The following is an 11,679-nucleotide window of genomic DNA, read 5'->3' on the forward strand; positions in this document are numbered from 1 at the left end:
AAAACATACAGGCACCTGAAATCAGTGGGGGAAAATGTGAGTCATGCAATATATAGAATTGGAACACTGGCTAGTCAATGTGACAAAAATCAAGTTGGATCCATATTTAACATCTACACCAGAGTCATAAATTTAATATAGTTGCTGCCTCAGCATCCTTTGGGCCTGACATAAGTTGTTTGCAACCCAGTCACATCCCATTACCTTTGGCCTGCTTGAAACTTCCTTTTCCTGTGTGGTTGTTTGTGGTAGAACCCACTTGTTCCTGACCTCACTGTGGTAAGGTTCCCCAAAACTCAACATTCCCCACAACAGCTGACCAAGAGAAAACCTCTTAGTCAATGCCAGTAAGTTCCTCCTTTGTGTGTGTTTTCTTTTAACCAATTAGTGAACCCTGTAGGAAAGCCAGGCGTTAATGCCTATAGACCTTAGCAAAGGCATGATCCCACAGGTCCTCTCATGTCACTCTGCTCCCACTGGCTGAGCTCCCTGCCACTGTCCATCTTCTGGTCAGCCTCTTGTCAGGACCCAACCTCTCTGGGACCTGTGAGTAAAAATGCCTTCTGATACCCACGTTTGTTTTCAGCTCCTCGGTGCTTCACCTGACCAACATCGCCTGAACCTAACTTTCTCCTGGCCATGGCTCTCTCACAGCAACTTTCTTGGCTCGTGACTAGTCTAAAAAGAGAGACCTCAAAGCCAAATTAAAAAGAAATCATAACTATTTATCAATAACTAGAATTAACTTCAAATGCATATGAGATATAAGTGTTAAAGCTGACATCATTTAAAGTACTGGAAGAAATTAAGGAAGAATGGTTTTATAATCTCAGAGTAGGAAAGGTCTAACTGTACTAAAAACCCAGAAGAAATTTAAAAATGATAAATTTGATTATAAAAAAAAATCTTCCAAGGTTCTACATCTGAAAATCTGACATGAACAAAAGACAGCAAAGCAGGGGGAAATGTTTATAACTCATTTCACAGAGAAGGGTAAGTTTCCTGGCATAAAAAAAGTTCCTACTAATAAACAAGAACAAAAAACCTAAAAATAGAAATAGGAAAAAAAGCTAAAGATGTGACCACTTCACAGGAAAAGAAATACAAATGTTTCTTAAAGTATCATCAACTCCATTCATAATTAGAAAGGTGTAAACTACACTGAGATTTCATTTATAATAAATACAGTGAATTACTATAGGTAGATAAAAAGGTGGGGGGATTATATGAGATGGGTTCAATGAAGAAAATGTTAACACTTGTCAGGAAACTAAGTGGACGAGAGAGATTGGGAAGTTAAGGGAGACTCCAGGGTCTCTCTTTTATTTATTTATTTTTAACCTTTAGAATTGTGAATCATGTGAATGACTTTGAAATGTGAAAAAAAATATATAAAATCGTTTCTAAAAATTTGATTTTCATTGTCTATTCCTCTGGCTCTGCTATGGTTGGCCTCTGTTATGCCCTCCCCCTGTCTTTCAAGAACTGCATGGGCTGCTCAAAGGTTTCACGATGCCCAGAGCTGTCTCTGTAGCTCATGAAGTGGAAGTCATCCTCAAAACATTGCCAAATGGTTTATGAACACATTTTAATGTGATGTTTCTGACAGAGCAGCTGTGGCTTCATTTAGCAGAATACTTGAACATTTTAGTCCAAATACAGCAGTTAGGTTCCTAGAACAAAAGGTGATAAAAGGATGGAAATGAAAAATAATGTGGAAAGAAACTGATTTTCTATGTGGCAGATATTAATTTCAGAACTGGAATTTTATTGCTATTGTGTTCTTCCCGTTGGATTTAGCATTATAAATGTATTGATCCCAACCCTAATATATAAGTGTATGCTTTACTTTTAGTCTCAACATTTCTTGTAAATTCTGATTCTTTTCCTTAATAGCACTAGATGTAGTGTTGTAGAATGTTAACACTAAGAGAGCCTGAAAATTAGCTCATTTAATAGTAGTGTTTGGCATTTTTAAAAAATCTGCTTACTGGGAATCAAGGGTGTCCTCCTTCCCTCTGTGTTTCAACCTATTGCCCATTTCTGTTAGAATTTATTACAACAATCCATTTCAACCCCTAAAGACATGTAGGGCCGTGATTCCCAGAGGGTGATAAGGAGAACTAGGGGGAGAATCTAGACAGAATTGCAGAGACTGGCCTGGCTTGCAGATCTTAGGAAATAAGGCCAGAGGCTACCAGATCTTAGGAACAAGTAGTAAAAATTTCATTCGAAAAAACAAAAGATGGAAAAATTAACACAGGTGAAGCCTCACTGCACATCGCACAGGCTTCTCCAATTTTAAAAACAAAACTAAACAAAACACATCTTAATTACCATTCTTACTTCCCAGTCCAACTCCCTTGAATAACCATAATAATCATCAACCTTTGATAAGCAACAAGAACCCAAGATAAAATAGATAATTAAAGCTTCAAGTTCAGTACCATTTTTATTCTCAACATGAAAGAGACATATCCAATCACTTTTCTTGCATCCTGTGATCACCTTTCATGCTGTGCCATTTAACACCTATCTTTGACACATAGGTGTCTCCAGATGGATCCAAGTTTTCTTGACATTTTGACACATATCAAATATATATATATCAACTACCAAAGTTCTGCTTTTACCAAGTTTCTGTATCCTAAATGTTTGAAAAATGAGTCTGCAAATAAAGCCAATTTGAAGTATAATGACCTAAACTATGTGAGCATTATAAAGGAAAGACAGTTTATGTCAGAATGACCCCATCCACAGACAGGAACATGTGAGACCTTAGAGAGTTCCAAAGCCCCAAGGATGGGAGAATACAAGATGGGAGGTAATTATTGATCTCAGACTCCCAACTTGCATTAGTCAGCCTTTCATTGCTATGATGAAATCCCTGAGATGAATACATGAGAAAAACAATGTAAAGGAGGGAAAATTTTGGCTCATGGTTTCATAGGTTACTTCAGTCCATGGTTGGCTGGCTCCAAGGCATAAACATCATGGTGGAAAAGTATGGTAAAGGTAAGCAGTCAGCTTATAGCAGCTGGGAAGCAGAGACAGAGAAAGGAAGAGACCAAGGATAATATATAATCCCCAATGAAACCCACTCCTTCAATTAGGTCTCACCTTCATAACTCCCAATAATGCCTTCAAACTTAACCCACTGATGAGGTCAGAAAACTCATGAACCAATCACTACCCCAAAGCCCACCTCTGAATATTGCTGCATTAGGGACCAAGCCTTATACACATGTGCCATTGGGGGACATTCCAGATCCAAACCAAAACGTTACTCTTGGCTAGCTACTCCCCTTTTGAGCCTCCCCTCAACTCGCTTTGAAGCATTCCCAACAGGATAAAGCACTGTTAGTGCTGATGGGAATCATCTTGATCTCTCGTTTATCTTGTTTCTATGTGAAGACATTCCTAAGAGGCAGCCATTTAGGAGTAAATACAGTCAGTTCCTTCTACTCTCACACTGGTTCCTACACATGGGAGGAAGGAAGAGTCCCTTATCTGACTGGTGAGTTGGGGAGATTCTAACTTCCACTGATCCACAATCACCAGAGGATTGGACCCTGAGTTAGAAAGAGGACAAGGTTGACTTTTTCCTTCTTGTTTTCCCAATAGTTTGAGACCTGCTCCAAGTCTATGTATAGAGGCTGCTTGTGTTTCTGGCTGGCATCTGGTAAGCAACCAAGCACATCTTTGCTCCTTGGCTCTAAGCTCTTGAACTTGCCTCTTCCATTCTCCTGCATTTGACAAGATATGAAGTAGGCTGCCAGGAAGCTGGAAAGGCAAGTTGTTCTGGAATTCACTGTGTAGAATCACACTGTCCCCCAAATGAAACCCAGGTCTAGGCTGAAGTGAAAGAGGCAGGGAGTAAGAAGTCCCACTCTGCTCATCTCCCAGCTATATTCTTCAGTGTGACTCATTTGAAGTCTTGTATCTTGGACAATACATCCAATACTATAAGTACCATTCGTCTTTTAGTATCTCTTTCTGGAATTGTTAGAATCTGAAGTGGAAAAGAGTTCATTGATTAGGTTCCTCCACACCTCCAACGCCCATCATTGTATTTGGATAGTCACAGGATCTTTCTGCCTATAGGGGTGCTCACCTGTCTGCCTAGCAAGAACATGTGGGCATATTAATGATTCCCAGGATCATTAGAAAGAAAAAGTATGACTTTTGCATCACAACCTATAGGAGGCCTGTGTGAGCATCAAAGTCCTGAACTTGGAAGAGGACAGACGTGGAAGTCAGCCAAACTCCAATTTGAATTTTAACTCCCCCATCCTATTCTTTCAGTGACTTTGAAAAATTGCTTAATTCTGTGATATTGTTTCCTCATCAACAAATGGAAATGATTATTTTTTTCTTACGAGTTTTTGAAAAGGAATAAATCACATACATTAAGTGCTTAACACATAGTCTGTGCTCAATAAACCAAGCCTATTAATATTTCTGTGTGGCTATCACTAGCAATGCAGGGGGTTCTCCTTGGATTCACAGAACTATGCCAACTCCAAGAGCAATATGTGTAATCTCACACTAAGAGCTGCAACCCTAGAAGGTCCATTCTCTCTGCTTGCTAGATCCATATGGGATTGTGACTTATATGCAAAAAAAAGAGGGCTTCTGGTGCCATCAGGGTAGAGGATATGGCCAGGTAAGCTCTGGTCTTTGAGTAACAGTAAAATTCCTGAGAGAACCTGGCACACTGAAGAGGAGCTTCTGAACCAGGGGTGGCCTTTAGTGACAGCTTCCTAACCAAGAAACAAGATCAGTTGGGGGTGGGGGACACTGACAGACGTAAGGAATGGGAGGGTAGTTGGGTCACTGCTAAGGCATCAGCAGGCATTTCTGAAGCCATGTGGAATGACCTGTTAGCCAGCTTAGGCAGTACTGCTGAGGCAGCTCTGCGGCCATGGACAGGACCTATGTGCAGATGCTGAGAAGGTAGAGCAATAAGCAAACCCACCAATTAGGCATTGGTGTGCCAAGGGAATAGGTTAATATTCCTACTATTTAACGTGATGTCAAAAATTGGGAGAAGCTAATTTAAATCATACAATTTTACAATGTTAGTATTTAAAAATTAGATGAAGATCAAAATCTAATGTCAGCTTTAACGTGGGTAAAGCTGGACTTAAGATTGAAACAAAAAAGGGTTTCTTACTACATTCTTGCAGTTTTGGTCACAGAGGTCTGTTCTATAGAGTAGATACCTATCCAACCTAAGGTATAGAGGGTCACAAAGTATACAGCTTCGACAGATTAAGACAAATCAAAGAGAGAAGGACAGCCTCAAGGCTGCCCCTAGAACAATGATATCTGACCCAGTGGCAGGTTAGACTCATTTACAAAACAGAGAGTTAAGGCAGAAAAAGAATGTCCATGGCTGTGAGTGGTTGGGCCTCAGAGATGAGGCCAAGAATAGTAGAAACGTTTCCTCAGCAAGTATCCCAGATCAGGTAAGTTATTCCTGCCAGGAAAGAACATGATGTGGGGAGAGATGGACAGGTGCTTCCTCCTCAGGACTTCTGTTGGCAAAATGCTTATAATATGGGCCATGGCAAAAGGGTGGGGAGACGCAAGATGCTGGCCTCCCAAACAACTATCACCATAACAGCCGCATTTACTTGACTCCTACTGTGTGCCAGGAGCTATTGTATCTACTTTCATACATTTAAATCTTAGAACAATTTTAAGAGGTATAGCTAATGATCCCCATTTTACAGATGAGGAAATGAATGCTTAAAGTGGTTAAGATACTTGCCATGTCGAGGGTATAATTGAATCAGAGCACTTCTGTGTTCATGTTCAGAGTCTATGCTTGTCCTATACACTCAGCTACTCATTCCTCTCCAGAAGAGAGAGAGAATCCCAGGAGAGTTGGAATCGTGTGTGTGTGTGTGTGTGTGTGTGTGTGTGTGTGTGTGTGTGTGTGTGTATAGGTAGCAGAGTGGGTTTCCATGCTCGCTTTAGGCACCTCAGGCATAGAAATTCTTCTAAACATCCATGTCTACATTGCAAACTAGTCTTTCCAATAGACAGGCATGAAAATTCTGGCCCTGCAGACTACCTGGATGACTGCAGCGATAGCATGCAACACTAAAAAGTCTAGAACACCAGGCAACGGGCTGCATCTCAGTGCTAGGAGCTTAACCGATCAGAGACCATTGAGCTGGGTGGCTTTCCTGTTGCCTCAGCAAGCTCTCTAGGTGCTGCAAAAGAAGTGCCAATTTATGAACATCCTCCTTGAAGGTTCCCAGGTGAGCACCTTGGCATTTGGATAGAGATTCCATCATCTGGGATCCTTGCCAACTGTAGTGGACTAATTCAAACCTATAGCCTGTGGAGGTTCCTTGACAGGGACCTGTGGATGCTTTGTTTTGCTGAGGAATGTGCCATTTGCAAGCCAGTCAATGGAAGGTCTCTGCACTTCTCAGATGTCATAGTAGAAATTAAATCTCTCTAAAGAAGTCCCTATGTGAGATGACCTGAGCCAACCACTTGGTTTTCATTCAGAAAAATCAGTGTTTGTAATTCTATGTTCTTAACCAACACATTGTAATTGTGCATTTGACAAAGAGAGCAAGAAGCTGTGGTAGATGTTAGGATCCCAGAGTTCAAGGCAAAGTGCTTAGGACTAGGATCCCCACAGTTTTCAGTACTCACCACAATTAGAAATCCATAAGAATGCTGAATTGAGAGGGTGCAAGCATGAGTCAAAGATCATGGTGGCTCCAGTCAGATCTTGTTTCCTTTTACCAGGAATCCTTTATAAGGCCCCAGTTCATGATGACATTTTGCTGAAATTAAGTTTTAAACAGTTCAGAAATGCAGACTTGGTTACATCAGGATTTAGTTACAAGACCAATCCACTAAAGAGTCAAGCCTTTTAGGGGAACCCTAGAAGTAATCAAGGCAATCAGCAGGAGGCAGGTCAAGAATTCCCCCATCTCTTGGTTCACACTCCACAACATAAAGTGATTAAGCAGCAAGCCCTTAAATTAGCCTGATCTCCCACTTCTAAGGGATGTGTGTAATGCAAGATCCATTTTCCTCTTCATATCCTAAGAAAAAGTGGTTCTTACCCCACTAGAGAGATTTGAAATGCACCTTCTATGAACACAGTGAAAAGCAGAAGGCAAGAGAACAAAGAACCCTCAGGCTAGAGGTACAGAAAGCAGAAGCCACTTCCAATCATCCCCATTAGAAGTCTGCAGCATTTCACTAAGAATACTGGTATAGGGTAGACACTGGGAGGTGCAAATTCATAAAGTACTTGAAGATGGGACTTTGAATAAACTGCAAATAAGGAATTAAGAATTGAGTAATAAAGACTCTGAAGAAAAAAGCAAACATCCAGCATAAGATGGTAGGGCAAGTTCTTTTAGTATCCAAGAGAATCCCCAAACCTAAAAGAAGAAAAATAATCCAGACCTTAGTTATTGGGTTTTCATCAGTGTCCTGATGAGAAATGACTGAAAATTGATTTCAGAATGCATGTGTATACTTACATTACATCAGTACTTCATGAAGTTCTAATTAAAGAGTTACAGCTTGATTGCTCTGAATAAATCTATGTGTCTTAATAAAAATCCCAAATTAAAGAACCCCATCAAATGGAGGCTTCTCACCTGAAGATGCCTAACCTATTAAAGTTGTTGGTGCTCAGTCAGAACCAATTAGGCCAAGAAGGCAACTGCCTTAACAGGATGTTTCCTAACAAGGCTTATTTCTGCTTGTATGTTAGTTAAACAAAAGTGAAGGTCGAAAGAACACAGGCAAGATGGATCCTCAGATCAGGGGAGCTAGTCCTTGAATATATGTTATTTGCCTGGAGCTTAGGACAAACCCCAACAGACTTCCAAGGTGGATTCAGATAAATTAGCTGTTAAGCTTTAACGTAAGGATTTGTGGGTCTTAAAGCCACCAAAGGTGATTAGACCCAAATCTTATTACCAACCGGAAACAGAACAGCTGAACCATTAGGAATATTGAAATATTTGGAAATAAAGAAATTATTCTGAGTTTGTTTAGGTATATAGGACTAGAAGATCTTGGCCCTGGTACAGTATTTAATTTAGCCCTATGTTTCTTGGCCTCAGTTGGCCAATTCAGTCATGGTAATTAAAATTTATGATTAAAAAACTAGCCATAAAAATTAAAACAATGGTTACTTATGATTCAGCAATCCTATTTTGGGGTATATATCTAAAGGAATTGAAATCAGTATGTCAAAGGAATTCACAATTAAGATATAGAATCAAAATATGATGTGTCCATCCATGAATGAGCAGATAAAGAAAATGTGGTATGTATACACAATAGAATACTCGTCAGCCTTAAAAAGAAGGAAATACAATAATTTGTGACAACAAGGATGAACATGGACGGTTTAGAAAAACAGGCACAGAACCTCACTTTTATGGAAAATCTAACAAAATCAGTCAAACATATGGAAGTAAAAGGTATAATGATGGTAACCAGGGCTGAGGGTAGGGCTGGGGGAAGTGGGGAGATGTTGACCAAAAGGTACAAGTTTCAGTTAGGAAGAGTAAGTTTTCAAGAGCCATTGCACTGCATGCTGACGATAATTAATAATAAAGCATTGTATATTTCAAAATTGCTGTGAGTTTAAAATGTTCTTACCACAAAAAATAGTAAGTATGTGAGATGATGGGTATGATAATGAGCTTGATTTAAGCATTCCACAATGCAAACATATATTTAAAAATAAATATATACGATCAAAATTTTTAAAATATTTTTTAAAATTTTAATATTCTAGCTGGTGATGTAGCTCAGTAGTAGAGTTCTTGCCTAGCTTGTGTGAGGCCTGGGGTTCTATCCCCAGCAAAACAAAACAAAAAAAATTTAAAAGTTATGTTTCAGAAGTTGACTAAAAATTAACTTTCACCAGTAAAGTTTTCTCAGTACCCTTTCTTTCTCATTTTTACTTTTTTTAGACAGAAGTAGGGATCTCTCAAATCCCTAGGCTCCAATGATATTCTCACCTTAGCATCCTGGGACTACAGGCACATATCAGTTCTTAAGCCTGACAAGTATATTTGTGATCAGATAATTAATCAGTATAATTCAAAATTCAGAAAGGTTAAAAAGGATACACAAAATTATGAGAGTAAAAATTCTCCCTTCCACTTCTGACTCCTAGTCCTCTGCTTTCCTCCCCACTGGTAAATGAGGTCATTAGTTTTTATATGTGTGTATCCTTCCAGAGATGTTTTACAAATGTAAAGCAATTTGGGTCTGAGAGAGAGAGAGAGAAAATATATATATATACATATATATATTCTTTCTTCTCATTTTTGTACAAAGGATAGTGTATGTCAAAAAAATTTTGTTGAAGACAGCCTTCAACTTTTCTAAATGTTTAGCCAACAGGTTGACAACACTCATTCACAGTAACAGTAAGAATTTATTTAGAAGAGGTTTATAATTACTTGGACGTAACTTTCCTATGTTCACATATGAACACACCACCAGTAAAACTCCACATCATGTACAACCACAAGAATGGGATTCTAATTAGAATAAGTTATACTCCATGTATGTATAATATGTCAAAATATACTACTGTCATGTATATCTAAAAAGAACAAATAAAAAATAAAATAATAAACAGAAGAGGTTTTTCTATCTTGTTAGAGCTGCAATTATATTCAGTTTAGGATCTTTTTTAGTATCTTATGAAATTTTTGGGCACTCTCCATAGAAAAAGAATCATATATGAATGTGCACACAAAAAATGCATATATTATCAGAAAGTTTCATCACTCACACAAACTACCAACAACAAAAACATCAAAGAAACCAAGGTTCAGGGAAGCTGACTTGCCAAGATTCATACAGTTACTAAACGGTAGAACTGGAATTCAAAGTTAGTCTGCTTAATTCCAAAGCCCATGCTCTACCCTCAGCATGAGAGATCCTTCTGTCCCCTTCCTCTCTGCTACATACCACTGCTCCTAGAGCCCCTCACAGGGGAGGAAGGGCAGAGTAGATGGGGTCATTCAGCAGCTCCTGGAGTCCACCACAACCACTATCTAATCCCACCTAGTGTGATGACTGATCTGTGCTGTTTTGAGATCCAGTTTTATCTCCTTATGCCTTTTACCTAAAAGGTGATCCAGGACTGAGAGGAAAGGACACTGGAAAATTAGGCGGAGACAGAGCTACTAATGCTTACTTCCAATTTCCTACATGTAGGAATTTAATATAAAAAGTGATAGTGTCCTCCTGTAAGACAACCAGCACCCCAAATCTGATAGAAAATGCAAGAGATAAATGAAAGAGGAGGATTACAAGTTTGAGTCCAACCTTAGGAACTTACCCAGACCCTGTCAGAAAGTAATGTCCAATACACAACCAACGTTAACTCAACATCATTACGACCACAGCAATGTGTTGGCTGGGGTTGTGGCTCAGTGGTAGAGCACTTGCCTCACATGTGTGAGGCACTGGGTTTGATTCTCAGCACCACATATAAAGAAATAAATAAAAATAAAGGTCCAAAAAAAGAATGGGAAGTTTTATACTTCACGTACATATAACATGCCAAAATATATTCTACCATCATATATAACTAAAAAGAACAAATACAATTTTTTTTAAAAGGGACTGGAGATATGGCTCAGTGGTAGAGCACTCCTGGGTTCAATCCCAATACCTAAATAAATAAAGTTTTCCAAGAACTTGTCCATTTACCAACTTTCAAGTGACAAATTTGGTAATAATACCAACTATCTTATTTTAGCAGGCTCTTCAGTGATACTCCACTTTTCATGCCTGATAATAATAGTTTATGTGTGCACACTTTCTCTCCCTCCTTTCCTTCTCTCTCTCAGTAATCTTTCTGGGGTCATTCATTTTATTAGATTTTGCAAAGAATCAACATTTAAAATGTGTTGATTCTTCTCTATTCTATGACTTTCATTTTATTAACATTTACTCTTGTCTTTATTATTTCAGTTATTCTACCTTCTTAGTTTAATTTCCTGTTCTTTTTCTAAATTTTTGAGATGGAAACTTAATTAAGTCTCATCCCACACTGGGGATTGAACCTCATGGCCCTCTACTAATGAACTACATCCCCAGTCCTTACGGAAACCCTACAATCTCAATAAGTTGTCGAGGCTGGCCTCAAACTTGTGATCCTTTTGACTCTGCCTCTCAATCACTGGGATTACAGGTGTGCACCATTGTGTCCAACCCTTTTTTTAAATATATGCATTTAAAAATTAAAATTTTTCTCTAAGCATGGTCATAATTTATTTGCATATTTTGATATGTCATATTTTCATTATTATTCCATTCATAAGATTTTCAAGTCTCTACTGAGTTTCCTTCTTTGATTCATGGCATATTTGAATATTGTTTTAGTCAACTTTTTGCTGTTGTGACCAAAGACCTGACAAGAACAATTTTAAAAGAGGAAAAGTTTATCCCAGGGCTCATGGCTTCAGAGGTCTCAGTCCATAGATGTCTGACTCCACTGCTTGGGGCCTGAGGTGAGGCAGAACACCATGGCAGAAGAATGTGACAGAGGAAAGCAGCTGAGAGCATGGCACCAGGAAGCAGAGGGGGAGAGCTCCCACTGCAGACAAAATACAAACCTCAAAGGCATGCCCCCAACAAACCACCTCCTCCAGC

This window comes from Sciurus vulgaris, assembly GCF_902686455.1.
Source record: "Sciurus vulgaris genome assembly, chromosome: 15".
In the NCBI taxonomy this organism is placed as follows: Eukaryota; Metazoa; Chordata; class Mammalia; order Rodentia; family Sciuridae; genus Sciurus; species Sciurus vulgaris.